We start from the raw sequence: 15,072 nt of genomic DNA, 5'->3' as shown, positions 1-15,072 counted from the left end.
ATTAGTAAGCATTATGGCTAGCCGTAGAATGACTGCTCAACAGGTGGTTGTTATGCTTCTTGAATCTTCCTCTGAGCATGATTATGAGACTGACAGTGCGTCTGAGGGAGAGGAGGGAGGGGAAGATTCTGGCAGTGAGTTTTCTCTCCACATGGAATCATCGGATGATGAAGGTACTCTCAGTGCAGATGAAGGTACTCTTGGTGTGGATGAAGCAACTCTCAGTGCGGATGAAGTGCCTGTTTTAGAGGGGGAAACTGCTGTACCGATGGTGCAAGAGGCATCTGGATTGCAGTCTGAGGCTGCTAGGCTTCCTACTGGAAGTACTGGACTTTGGGTTGATCCAAACATGGTGCAGCCGGTTTTGCCTGCCTTTAGCGGTGATGCAGGATGTAGAGTGGATTGTGAACATTTTTTGCCCATACAGTTTTTTCAGTTGTTTATGGATGATGTATTTTTGGGTGAGATTGTTGAGCAGATGAACAGTTTTTGAGGGACAACAGTGACAAACTTAGGCCCCAGTCTAGAGCGACCCGGTGGACTCCCACAAATCTGGAAGAGATTAAGAAGTTTTTGGGTTTGACTTTATTGATCGGTGTGGTAAGGAAGCCAAACTTGGCTTCATATTGGTCTACTAGCCCCTTGTTGGCAACTGCCATATTTCCTGCAGTTATGACTCGTAATCAGTATTTACTTTTGCTACGTATGCTGCATTTTGTTGATAATTCTATGGCGTTGCCACGAGATCACCCTGACTGTGACCGTCTTTTTAAGATTCGGCGCATTCTTGATCACTTTGTAGATCGATTTTCTGAGATCTATACTCCAGGGAAAGAAATATCTATTGATGAGTCTTTGGTCTTGTTCAATGGCCGTTTGGTTTTTAGGCAGTACATCCCTAGCAAGAGGGCACGCTATGGAATTAAGCTGTACATGTTGTCTGAGAGTAGGACAGGATATGTTTTTAGTTTTCGTGTGTACACTGGTAGAGATTCTACTATTGACCCCCCATGTTGTCCGTCCACTTTTGGAGTTTCAGAGAAAATTGTGTGGGATCTTGCTAGAAGACTGTTTAACAGAGGCCACCATTTGTACCTTGATAACTTCTATACTGCTGTGCAAATATTTAGGAATTGTATAAAGTGGACACTTTTGCAAGTGGCACAATCGTCTCTAACCGTAAAGGTTATCCGAAAGAGCTTGTTTGCAAAAAACTTCAGAGGGGGCAGTGCAGTTCCTTGCGTAGTGATGAACTACTAGCTGTAAAATTTGTGGACAGGAGGGATGTGTACATGCTGACTACAATCCATGATGAGAGTACTTCACCTGTGGCTGTTTGGCATCAGGTTGCTGAAGTGGGCAAACCTGTGTGCATTCTAGACTACAATAAGCACATGGGTGGTGTTGACAGAGTAGATCAGAGGTTGGAACCTTACACTGCGAATCGGAAGGCTTATGTTTGGTATAAGAAGTTGGCCATCCATTTCTTCGAATTAGGAAGATTCAATGCTTTTATTGTGTTCAAGGATTGTTCTCCTGCGTCAAAGTTGACATTTCTTCAGTTTCAGCACTCTGTGATAGCTAGCCTTGTTTTTGTGGAACAGGCAAGTGTTCCTAGATTTGGAGTGATGGAGGATGTGGCTTGATTGAAAGATCGCCACTTTCCTGATTAAATTCCTCCCACATCTTCAAAAGATTTTCCCACTAGGAGATGTAGAGTCTGTTGGCGAAGAGGTACGTGGAAGGAGTCTCGTTATTTCTGTCCCGGGTGCCCTTCTAACCCTGGGCTGTGTATGCCTGCGTGTTTTAGAGCGTACCACACGGAAAAGAAATGTTGGGAGCTTCCATGAGTGGTAAAGTGAACTGCCTGGTCTATTGTTTAAAAAAATTATTCTGTTTCAAGGTTGGCATTAGTGCAATGTATTTAGTTTCAGATTTTGTGTTAATAGATTTGTATCTATTTGCAATTTGTTTGTGTTTTTTTGTATATAAAATCCTAAATGTGATAGCGGTGTGTGTAGGTTGGCGCTTGGCTGGAGGTGTGCGTGGACTGGCGCTTGACTGGCGGTGTGTGTGTTCTGGCACTTGTCGCGGGTACTCGGTCCTCCCACACAAGTGAGGCACCATTTTTACCGGGAGACCCGGGGGAACGCTGGGTGTTGGGAGATTTGAGTGAGCCCAGTGATGCCACAACTTTCCCACACAAAAATGTGTGAAAAAAGTGATTTTTTCAGCTAAATTTGAGGTTTGCAGGGGATTCTGGGTAAGGAAACGTTGGGGGATCTACGCAAGCCATACCTCCCTGGAAGCCCCTGGGTGTCTAGTTTTCTGAACTGTATGGGTTTGGTAGGTTTCCCTATATGGCCGCTGAGCACCGGGCAAAAATCCCATGTGACCCCCCTTGCAAAACCAGGTGGTTTTGAGATAGGCAATTTTGATGTTGCCTCACTACGTTTTGGGCCCTTGCCTGTAGCGGGTACTTAGGCCTCCCACACAAGTGAGGCACCATTTTAGCTGGGAGACCCGGGGGAACGCTGGGTGGTGGGAAATTTGAGTGAGCCCGGTGATGCCACAACTTTCCCACACAAAAAAGTGTGAAAAAAGTGATTTTTTCAGCTAAAATTGAGGTTTGCAGGGGATTCTGGGTAAGGAAACATTGGGGGATCCACGCAAGCGATACCTCCCTGGAAGCACATGGGTGTCTAGTTTTCAGAAATTTATAATTTTGCTAGGGAGGTAACATTTTTCTCTTAGGACTTTGGGGAACGCGGGGTGGGTGGAAATTTGTGGATCCACGCAGATTCCGGAACTTTCCACCACAGAAATGTTGGGAAAATGTGGTTTTTTAAGACAATTTTTTAGGTTTGTAAGGGATTCTGGGTAACAGACCCTGGTTGGAGGCAGTCAAGTCACCCCATCCTGGATTCCCCTGGGTGTCTAGCTTTCAAAAATGTATAGGTTTGCTAGGTTTCCCAAGGTGCCCCCAGAGCTAGGGTTCAAAAACTAGAGCTAGGCACTTTGCCAAAAAAGGGTCATTTTTCAATGCGATATTGAGGTGTGACCACGTTGCGGTTTGCGCCATTTCCTGTCGCGGGCACTAGGCCGACCCGCACAAGTGAGGTACCATTTTTTTCGTAAGACTTTGGGGAACGCGGGGAGGATGGAAATTTGTGACTCCGCGCAGATTCCGGTACTTTCCACCACAGATATGTGGGGAAATGTGTGTTTTTTTGACAATTTTTTAGGTTTGCAAGGGATTCTGGGTAACAGACCCTGGTGGGAGGCAGTCAAATCACCCCATCCTGGATTCCCCTGGGTGTCTAGTTTTCAAAAATGTATAGGTTTGCTAGGTTTCCCAAGGTGCCCACAGAGCTAGGGTTCAAAAATTACAGCTAGGCACTTTGTCAAAAAAGGGTCATTTTTCACTGCAAAATTGAGGTGTGATCACGTTGCGTTTTGCGCCGTTTCCTGTCGCGGGCACTAGGCCGACCCCCACAAGTGGGGTACCATTTTTCTCGTAAGACTTTGGGGGACGTGGGGTGGGTGGAAATTTGTGGTTCCACGCAGATTCCGTAACTTTCCAACACAGAAATGTGGGGAAAATTTGTTTTTTTGACAATTATTTAGGTTTGCAAGGGATTCTGGGTAACAGACCCTAGTGGGAGGCAGTCAAGTCACCCCATCCTGGATTCCCCTGGGTGTCTACTTTTCAAAAATGTATAGGTTTGCTAGGTTACCCAAGGTGCCACAGAGCTAGGGTTCAAAAACTAGAGCTAGACATTTTGCCAAAAAGGGGTTATTTTTCGCTGCGAAATTGAGGTGTGACCACGTTGAGCTTTGCGCCGTTTCCTGCCGCGGGCACTAGGCCGACCTCCACAAGTAAGGTACCATTTTTCTCGTATGACTTTGGGGAACGCGGGGTGGATGGTAATTTGTGGCTCCACGCAGATTCCGGAACTTTTCACCACAAAAATGTGGAGAAAATATGTTTTTTTGACAATTTGTTTAGGTTTGCAAGGGATTCTGGGTAACAGACCCTGGTGGGAGGCAGTCAAGTCACCCCATCCTGGATTCCTCTGGGTGTCTAGTTTTCAAAAGTGTATAGGTTTGCTAGGTTTCCCAAGGTGCCCACATAGCTAGGGTTCAAAAACTGCAGCTAGGTACTTTGCCAAAAAAGGGTCATTTTTCACAGCGAAATTGAGGTGTGACCACGTTGCGTTTTGAGCTGTTTCCTGCCACGGGCACTAGGCCTACCCCCACAAGTGAGGTACCATATTTCTCGTAAGACTTTGGGGAACACGGGGTGGGTGAAAATTTGTGGATCCACGCAGATTCCGGAACATTCCACCACAGAAATGTGGGGAAAATTTGTTTTTTTGACAATGTTTTAGGTTTGCAAGGGATTCTGAGTAACAGAACCTGGTGGGAGGCAGTCAAGTCACCCCATCCTGGATTTCCCTGGGTGTCTAGTTTTAAAAAATGTATAGGTTTGCTAGGTTTCCCAAGGCGCCCACATAGCTAGGGTTAAAAAAACTCGAGCTAGGCACTTTGCCAAAAAAGGGTCATTTTTCACTGCAAAATTGACCATGTTGCGTTTTGAGCCGTTCCCTGTCGCGGGCACTTGGCCGACCCGCACAAGTGAGGTACCATTTTTCTCGTAAGACTTTGGGGGACGCGGGGTGGGTGGAAATTTTTAGATCCGCACAGATTCCAGAACTTTCCACCACAGTAATGTGGGGAAAATGTGTTTTTTTGGACAATTTTTTAGGATTGCAAGAGATTTTGGGTAACAGACCAGGTGGGAGTCAGTCAAGTCACCCCATCCTGGATTCCCCTGGGTGTCTAGTTTTCAAAAATGTATAGGTTTGCAACATTTCACTAGGTGCCGGCAGAGTTAGTGTTCAAAAACCACAGCTAGACACTTTGCAAAAAAAGGGTACATTTTCATTGTGAAAATGTGGTGTGTTCACGTTGGGTTTTGAGCCATTTCCTGTCGTTGGCACTATGCCTACCCACACAAGTGAGATATCATTTTTATTGGGAGACTTGGGGTAATTCAGATTTGTAAAGCACCTGTTATCACCTGTTGAATTCTGATGCATTTCTGCCTTCCAAATGAAAGACTATGTGTAAAAGAAGTCATTTTGAAAAATGACCGATAATTCTGATGCTAGTATGAGTAGTCCCAATTTCGAAAATGTGCAAATATGTACTGTTCCTAAACTCTATAATTTGTTCCCATTTTAGAAATACATAGGCAGAGGGGCAGTTATAGTAATGTACACAGAACTCACAGCCACAAAGTTTTGTGAGATTAGATCGAATGGGGACTTATCACGCTGACAACGCCGCCACCGCCAGGAGTCATTCGAAGCCGTAAGCAGCACCGCCACTGCCAGGAGTCATTTGCAGCTGCAACCAGCACCGCCGCCATCACGGGACTTCAATTCCCGGCAGCCCCAGCGGCGGCGAGCTCTACCCACGCTGCGCCAGCGCCAGGAGGCGCATTTAAACAGCGCTGAGCCCGGCGAAGTGGGGGGACTTACCACGCTGATAATGCCGCCACCGCCAGGAGTCATTCGAAGCCGTAAGCAGTGCCGCCACTGCCAGGAGTCATTTGCAGCCGCAAGCAGCGCCGCCGCCATCACAGGACTTCAATTCCCGGCAGCCCCAGCGGCGGCGCACTCTACCCACGCTGCGCCAGCGCCAGGAGGCACATTTAAGCAGCGCTGAGCCCGGCGGAGTGGGGGAACTTACCACGCTGATAACGCCACCACCGCCAGGAGTCATTCGAAGCCGTAAGCAGTGCCGCCACTGCCAGGAGTCATTTGCTGCCGCAAGCAGCACCGCCGCCATCACGGGACTTCAATTCCCAGCCGCCCCAGTGGCGGCGCGCTCTACCCACGCTGCACCAGCACCAGGAGGCGCATTTAAGCAGCGCTGAGCCCCGCTTCGTGGGACGCGTGCGGGACGAGCCGGGCGAAGCCCGGACAAAGGGCGAGCCGTCTGTGGCTGTCCGGGGCAGGACGTGGCAGGGCAGGGCCACGGACTTTGGCGTTTGTTGTCAGAGTTGTTGCATGGTTGTGAGTCTCCCTTTATTACACCAATGCCATTTCACATTGTGTTTGGGGCACTAAATTAGTCCCATTGGCGATTTATTGTTTTGTATTTTGTTTTGTTTGTTGTGCTATTTTTGATAGCTTGGGTGCGTGATTTTATTACCATTTGTGCAATAGGGTGCGTTTGTAGCTGTAAGCATGTCCAAACAAATATCTATCAAAACCACTGCAGTGCCTACTACACTAGATAACTATCTAGTGAAAGTTGTTAATAAAATTAACTACGAACGTCGACTCTCCCTCAGCCAGGGTAGCCCTCCAGCTTCACCGCCTACCTTGTCAATTTCCCCAGGTGTACCAGTGCTAGATGTTAGTCCTGATCATGATCCCCAGCCGATTAACAGTGATGATCTAGTGTCATTGACTCCTAGTCAGCTGGTGGTAAATGACTCTTCTGACTATCCTGGAGATTCTGTCCCGGTGTGTAGAGCAGTTAGGGCATGCCGGAAAATACCTGTAAAACGAGGGGGGAGTAAAAAGGCTAAAAGAGTCCAATTACCTTCCACAGGTATAGTTGGAGGGGACGAGATTCAAGAAAAATAGTGCCATGCCCAGTTGAACCCTGAGCAATTTAATTTGCTGTTTAGCTATATTGACTCCAAGCTGGATAAGGTTATTCTACCGTTGGTGGCTAAATTAGATCAGATCTCGGTAGAAGTAATTAGATTGGCCAATCTCTTGGATACCTACACCACCCGGGTAGGTATTCCAATGACTACCGATGTAAGTCACAGCGTAAGGAAAGAGGTAGTAATTTCATCTGCGGAGGGGTCCAAGGCTAATCAATTAGAAGTACCATCTGTGGAGGGGACCAGGGTCACCCAAATAGCTGTTCCTGCCCAACTGCACACAGCGAGTCAAGCAAAACAGGTTGCCTCGGTAACTGAAAGCAATGTGGGTTGGACTGAGGTAAGGAGAAAGGGTTTTGTTAACCTTCCCCCTGATTGTGCCCCTTATGTGGTGGTTTTAACTAACGTACCACGGGTTGATTCAACTATGCCCCAGTCTCAGTATGAATCTCACGATTCCCTGAAAAATAAAACTGTTGCTTGGTTGCATAAGCAATGTGGATTTCCGACGGCCCTCTCTAATGATATCTGAACTACAAGAAGGGTCAATTGGGTTGGCAATTCGAGAAAGACCTGTAAAGGTGACTGTGTTATTGTTAATTTTAAATATCCTCAACACGTCACTACAGTTCTTCTTAGATCAGCCTCCCTATCATTGCCCGATCACGGTATCTGTGTACGCCCCCTCGGCTTCTTTTATAGCCACCTTATTAATATGTCCCCTAATGATCATAACTCTTCCTGGCTACCCCCGCCGATAGAGCAGCGGGGTTTAGCCATTCCCTTGCATAATCGATTTGGAATCAGTTTGGATTCTAATGACTGACTTAACCCGGAGAGTTAGATTTCCCCATATAAGGCTATGTATAAGCGGGGCTCTGAAACTATTAATGTTAAACCGGTTCCGGAGCCGCAAATGAAGGAAGTTTTTACTGATAATAACTGTAGGGGGTCAGCCAATGAAAATCCAATGGAAAGAAATCCTCCAACTGTATTTACTACACCAGTTAGGGTTAATGCAAGGGGTAATGTAGTAATTATAGCCAGTTGGAATGTTGCAGGGTTAAAATCTAAGGGGAAGTTTCCGGGCTGCCAGAATTTCATTAATTTCTTTGATATCGCATGCTTCCAGGAGACATGGTGTAAGGATGAAATTAATTATGAGAGGTTTGCGTCATATAATCTGGTGGCAAAGGGTACTGGGCCTGGCAGAGCAAAGGGGGGTCTGTTCATATTAGTGTCAATCCATCGCCCAATCATAGTAAAAAGGTATATAACTGTGGGTGAACATGCCCAGATTCTCTGGTTGTTAGAGGAACAGGCCCATAATATCCTACTGTTTAATTATTATAATAATATTTTTGATAGTTCCAGGGATGTAGTCGTCCGCGATTTGGCTAGTGCCATTGAAAATCTAAACCCAGAAGCTAATGTTTCTTTTGATTTCATCTGGGTTGGTGACTTCAATATCCCATTATGTGAACTGTCAACTGAAAATGTTTGTGGATTTACCAACGACGTGGGAGTGGAACATCTACACTTTCGTCATAACAACTATGGAGATTCTTTAAATTATTTTTTAGGTTACTATGATTTGGAAATTCTTGGTCTCCTGAGTGAGGATTCGGGACAAATTATCCCTAGTTTCAAGGGTCATCATTCTTGCTCAGTTATTGACCACGTGATTGTTTCCTCTAATATCGCTTCCTGTTGTGCTTCACCTGGGATTGAAGTAACTACCCTAAGCGACCACAACTGTATTATTTTGGAAACAACTTTTTGGGCCGATAGCCGTGTTGAAACGGGCATTGTGGTCTCTAATATTGAATCATACAGACCAAATGGTGTTCGTTTGAGATGGGTTGGGGATAAAGCTAGTGAATTAACTGGCCTTATTGTGAGGGACTGCTTACCCAGCATTAGTATTATTTTTGAAAATGTTACCGACGAATTACAGGTTTTAAATGCTTTTATGGACATTAATTTAACCATTGAGGCCAGATTTACAAAATCTAAGGGGGGCCAACGTAGCAATGTTCCAAGATGGTTTGACCATGTGTGCACTCGTTCATTAATTGAATTAAAAATTGCGCTTGCTAAAAAACCTAGGGATACACAGTCTATTGTAAAATTAAGGCTGGATTATAAGCTTGCTCTAAGGCGAAGGAAGAAAGAGTTACAGCAGCTGGCATGGGACTCACTTAACCAGGCAGCGGAATCATCTAACAGTACTTTGTTTTGGGCCACTGTCAATTCTCCCTTTATTAGGGATGAGAATACCCCAATGCTAACCTCCAATGTTTCAAGTGATGGCTGGGTTACCCATTTTTCAAATATCTTTGATTCTAACAGTTGTATTGACACTTGCCAGAATAGTTGGCCTGTCTTACCTCTAAATATTACTGTTAGCGAGGTTGAAGCCGGTATTTGTGCTAGCAAGGGGGGTAAAGCCCAGGGCCCAGACGGGGTCCCTATTGATGGGTATAAAACGGCCCCCGATATATGGAGCCCTCTCTTGGCTATAGTTTTTAACGCTGCCACATGTACTGTGCCTCCCGAAACATGGGGGGAATATATTATTATTCCTATACATAAAAAAGGTAGTAGGTCCGATGTCAAAAATTATCGACCCATCTCTCTTTTAGACTCGTCTGTTAAGATCATAAGCAGAATTATGCTCGTGAGGTTAGAGGAATGGGCCAAGCAAGAGGGTATCCTAGCTGATAGTCAGTACGGATTTAGAAAGGGTAGGGGTACACTTGATCAATGTTTAAATCTTGACCTTCTGATCGGGAAATATATAGATGCTAAACTAGGCTCACTCTACCTTTGTTTTGCGGACCTTAGCAGCGCATTTGATTTGGTTGACCATTCTATTCTATGGTCAACCTTGTTACAGTTAGGGGCGCCAGAGGGAATAATTTATTTTCTGGCCAGACTGTATGGGAATCTAAAAACATGTGTGCGCTCTGGGACCAAAGGTGAATGTTCTCCCAAATTCAGTGTAAAAAGAGGCATTAGACAGGGCTGCGTATTGGCCCCCCTTCTTTTTATTTTATTTATTAACGGAATCGACGCAATTTTAAAATCAATCCCAGCAGATGCCCCCCTCATCAAAGGTTGCTCCGTGCCCGTGTTATTATACGCTGATGACGCTGTCCTACTTTCTAGAACTCCATTAGGATTGCAGCGTCTGATTGATAGATTCTCTTCCTTTATTAAGGATAGGAGGTTGACTATCAACAAGAAGAAAACATATATTATGACCTTTGGGGCCAAAAGCGTAAAGAAAAGTAAATCTGCTAATTTTTCCTTTTTTATAGATAAGGATAAGGTGCTTCAGGTGGATACATTCTGTTATCTTGGTATTACCTTCTCTATTGATAGAAAATGGTTAAATGAATTTAAAAATATTCGTATCAAAATGGCCAAAAATGCCCATGACGTTTTTAGATTTGCTGCGAAGGTTGGGGACCGACGTACCAGGGATATGCTTATGATTTATCAAGTCAGGTGTGTCAGCATTGCTCTGTATGGGGCGGGTGTTTGGGGACATTTTCCTGCCCATTTTTTGCAGTTAGAGGAAAATGCTTTTTTTTTAAAACTCTTATCTTTACCACCCACTGCTTGTACTGACCTCATCCATCGAGAGCTTGATATTAATTTTCTTACTGACCAACTATCTCTGAGGCCACTTATGATTTGGCGTTCTATCTGACTACAAGAAGAAAAAACCTTTAATAGACTGGTCATCGAGGACTGTCTCTCGCAGGATAAATTCTTCAATATACCCTGGTAAAAATATGTAGTCAGATGTTTTTCTGAGATTTTTAATTTAAACATCTTGGTGGACCCTAACGAAACATCTTTAATTACGAAAAAAGAGTTGAAAACTATTTTTTTGGCATTTACTGCAAGAAAACGGGCCATTGCCAACGGTTCTCTATCTACTGTTTTGTTTTATAACAAGTATAAGCTTGATGAAGGTTTACCCATTTATTTAGTATGTGTAACGAGGCCATCCCATAAGTTTGTGTTATCCAGACTGAGGTTTGGTATAGCTCATCATTTGGTGGCATTGCCAACACTAAAGAAATATCCGCAAGGGCCTTGTAAGTGTGATGGCATCTCTAAACAGAGCACTGTGCACTTTTTTCTTATCTGCAAACTGTATATGAATTTTCATATTGCCTATTTAAAACCTATGTTTTGTAAATATGGTATACGTACAGTTAATCAAGCAATGAGTTTAGTTTTTAACTTACAAAACGCCAATATCTGTTTTTTTACTGCTATGTTTTTACTTCATTCAATCAAGGCCAGGAAAAGTATGTGTTTTTAAGCTTGTATCATTTGTTATTTGTAGCTTTTTGAATTGTTATTTTGCTGTATCTGATATTGTAGTGCAGTTATTTTATTTTTATGGTTGTGCTTTTATGGTCATTTTTCATGCACCGAATAAAGCTTTATGAAATGAAATACATAGGTGTCTTTCATACCGGTTTTTCCATTTATACATTTTCCCACAATAATTGCTATATACCCGGAACATAATAAAAAACCATTGCAAATTACTGCTCAGATTTTGACCCTGGGTTCTTCGGTTTCTTGGTGAACTTACAAGTCCTATATATTCCTACAACCAGTAAGGTCCAGCAGATGTAACATTATATTGCTTTCAAACAGCTTTCATAATTAGAAGAAGTTACGGTGAAAACGTTGACACAAAAGGCTGTTTTTTTCAACTAGTGTTCAATTTTTCCTATATTTAACTGTTGCTTTCTATAAAGAAACCATGATGGATCTACAAATATGACCCCTTGCTGAATTCAAAATGTTGTCTACTCTTCTAAAATGTATAGCTTTCCAGGATCCATTATTACGTTCACACCCATTTCTACCATTAACTGGAAGGAGGTTGAAAGCACAAAAAATAGCAAAAATAGGCTATATCCCAGAAAAATGCCAAAACTGTGTAAAAAATGTTGGTTTTCTGTCAAAAGTCTGTCATTCCCTAAAAGCTGGGAAAATAGTTATTTCAGCCCCACAAACCCTTTTTTGATAACATTTGCAGTGGAAAATCCAGACGATTTCATATGCAGCCCGTTTTTCCCATCTTTCCCAAAAAAAACAAAATTTTGCTGTATTTTGGCACATTTCTGTGACCCCTCCAGGGGAATCCACAAACCCTGAGTACCTTTAGAATACCCATGATGTTGGAAGAAAATGACGCAAATTTGGCGTGGATACCTTATGTGGTCAAAAAGTTACAGGGGCCTCATCGCGCACTACCCCAAATAGCCAAAAAAAGGCTTGTCACAGGAGGGGGAAAAGGCCTGGCAGCGAAGGGGTTAAAAAGTGGTTATTCAACATGAGGCACAATTCAATTGACATTTTGAATCATTTTTTCTACAGTCCAAAAAATCAATTTTCTGATGATAAACAATGACCCCGAACGTGTCAAACTTTCTCCAGATGGTCAGAAATGGTCTTTTTTTAACGTTTAATCTTTTGACTGTAAATGATGACTTTTGCATTTGAATTATCACTTTTGGAACTAAAATAAGTGTGTTTAGAGTCAATTTCCTGCCCGAAATTAAACGAAATAGAAGCTCTGAGTACCAGGAAAAGTCTGTCAAAATGGCAATTTTAGTCACTGTGAGGCTTTACAAATTGGTTATTCAACATGAGGCACAATCCAATTGATCTTTTGAATAATTTTTTCTACAGTCAATGAAATCAATTTTCTGATGAAAAACAATGACCTCGGACCTGTCAAACTTTCACCAGATGGTCAGAAATGGTCATTTTTTTAATGTTTCATCTTTTGACTGTAAATAACTATGGCATTTGAATTATCACTTTTGGATCTAAAATAAGTGTGTTTAGAGTCATTTTCCTGCCCGAAAATGTCAAAATAGAAGCGTCTGAGTAGGAGGAAAAGTCTGAAAAAATTACAATTTTGGTCACTGTGAGTCTTTAAAAAGTGGTTATTCAACATGAGGCACAATCCAAATGACATTTTTAATCGTTTTTTCTACAGTCCAAAAAATAAATTTTCTGATGAAAAACGATGATCCCGGACCTCTCGAACTTTCTCCAGATGGTCAGAAATTGTCATTTTTTTATGTTTAATCTTTTGACTATAAATGAATATTGCATTTGAATTATTACCTTTGGAACTAAAATAGGTGTGTTTAGAGTAATTTTCCTGGCCGAAATTAGTCAAAGTTAAAGCTTCGAAGTAGGAGGAAAAGTTTGTAAAAATGGCAATTTTGGTCACTGTGAGTCTTTAAAAAGTGGTTATTCAACATGAGGCACAATTCAATTGACATTTTGAATCAATTTTTCTACAGTCAAAAAAATCAGTTTTCTGATGATAAACGATGACCCCAGCCCTATAAAACTTTCTCCAGATGGTCAGAAATGGGCTTTTTTTAATGTTTAAACTTTTGACTGTAAATGACTTTTGCATTTGAAGTATCACTTTTGGAACTAAAATAAGTGTTTCCGTCCCGAAATGGTCGAAATAGAAGCTTCTGAGTAGGAGGAAAAGTCTGACAAAATGGCATTTTTGGTCACTGTGAGGCTTCAAAAAGTGGTTATTCGACATGAGGCACAATTCAATTGGCATTTTGAATAATTTTATCCACAGTCCAAAAAATGAAATTTCCAATGAAAAACGATTACCCCGGACCTGTCGAACTTTCTCCAGATGGCCAGAAATGGTCATATTTTAATGTTTAATCTTTTGACTGTAAATGACTTTTGCATTTGAATTATCACTTTTGGAAGTAAAATAAGAGTGTTTAGAGTCATTTTCTTGCCTGAAATTCGTTGAAATAGAAGCTTCTGAGTAGGAGGAAAAGTGTCAAAAAATTGCAGTTTTGGTCACTGTGAGGCCTTAAAAAGTGGTTATTCAACATGAGGCACAATCCAATTGACATTTTGAATAATTTTTTCTACAGTCCAAAAAATCAATTTTCTGATGAAAAACGATGACCCCCGGACCTGTCGAAATGCCTCCAGATGGTCAGAAATGGTCATTTTTTAATTTTGAATTTTTTGACTGTAAAGGACTTTTGCATGTGAATTATCACTTTTGGAACTAAAATAAGTGTGTTTATCGTCATTTTCCTGCCCGAAATTGATCGAAATAGAAGCTTCTGAGTAGGAGGAAAAAGTCTGTAAAAATTGCAATTTTGGTCACTGTGAGGCTTTAAAAAGTGGTTATTCAAGTTGAGGCACACTCCAATTGACATTTTGAATCATTTTTTGACATATTTACATGTTGAGTTTAGAGTCATTTTCCTGCCAGAATTCGGTCAATATATAAGCTTCTGACTAGGAGGACCAATAGCTTTATTTTAGAACAGGACTGGGTTTCCCATTTTATGAAGATTTTTACCTCAGAGATGAGGGATGCAGCCTCCTTGGACCCGCCAACTTTGTTTTTATTCCAGACAACCTGGTGAGTTTTAGTAAGGTGATCACAGTAGGGGCAGTGAAGAAAGCCATTGCTAGTTCGGCTACAGTAAAGGTATCGGGCCCAGATGGGCTACCAGCTGAGCTCTTTAAGTACAACTTCGATCTATAGGCACCATTCATTATTAATGTTTTTAGAGTATTAGCTATCAAAGGCCTGCCTGATTCTTGGAGGGAATCTGTGACTATACCCATCTATAAGAAAGGAGATAAATATGACCCGTGAATTTACCAGCTCATCTCGCTCATTGATTCCTCTGCAAATATCTTTGGGAGGGTGATTCTAGGGAGATTGGAAGCTTTGGTGTAGAGAGAGCCTTCTTCACAGAGGCCTAATATGTGTTTCATCCGGGTTTGGGTACTTCTGAACAAAATCTAGTTTGTCCCTTACCCTTTGCAAATATGTGAAGGTCAGGAGAGGAGCCATGCTTATGGCTTTGATAGGCCTCTCCTCTGCCTTTGATGAGCAGGAATTGATCCCCCCCATTAATGGTCCTGAGAAGGCTGTACCAAGATACAGCAATGATTGTTCGATATACCCAAGCTGGCAATCAGACACCCCCATTCAAGTTACTATGGGGGGGTTAGACAAGGCTGTATATTTGCCCGCCTTTTATTCTTATTTTCATAGCAACACCATACATGCCTTTTTAAAGTCACTAACCCCATATATCTCTAAAATTGGCAAGTGATTGGTCCCCGTACGGCTTCATGTGGCAACGCTGTGCTTTTATCTGACACCGCAATTGGTCTGCAAATTCTGGTTGATGGCTTCTACACTTTTATGAAGGAATTGAAGCTCAATGTTAATCACAAGCAATCATACATCCTGAAAAGTCCTAAAACACCCACTCTCAAAAATTCAAAATGGAAGGAATACCCATTATGAAAATCCCAAA

The sequence above is a fragment of the Triturus cristatus genome, chromosome 12 (genome assembly GCF_964204655.1).
Source record: "Triturus cristatus chromosome 12, aTriCri1.1, whole genome shotgun sequence".
Taxonomy (NCBI): Eukaryota; Metazoa; Chordata; class Amphibia; order Caudata; family Salamandridae; genus Triturus; species Triturus cristatus.
This window is presented reverse-complemented; position numbering follows the sequence as displayed.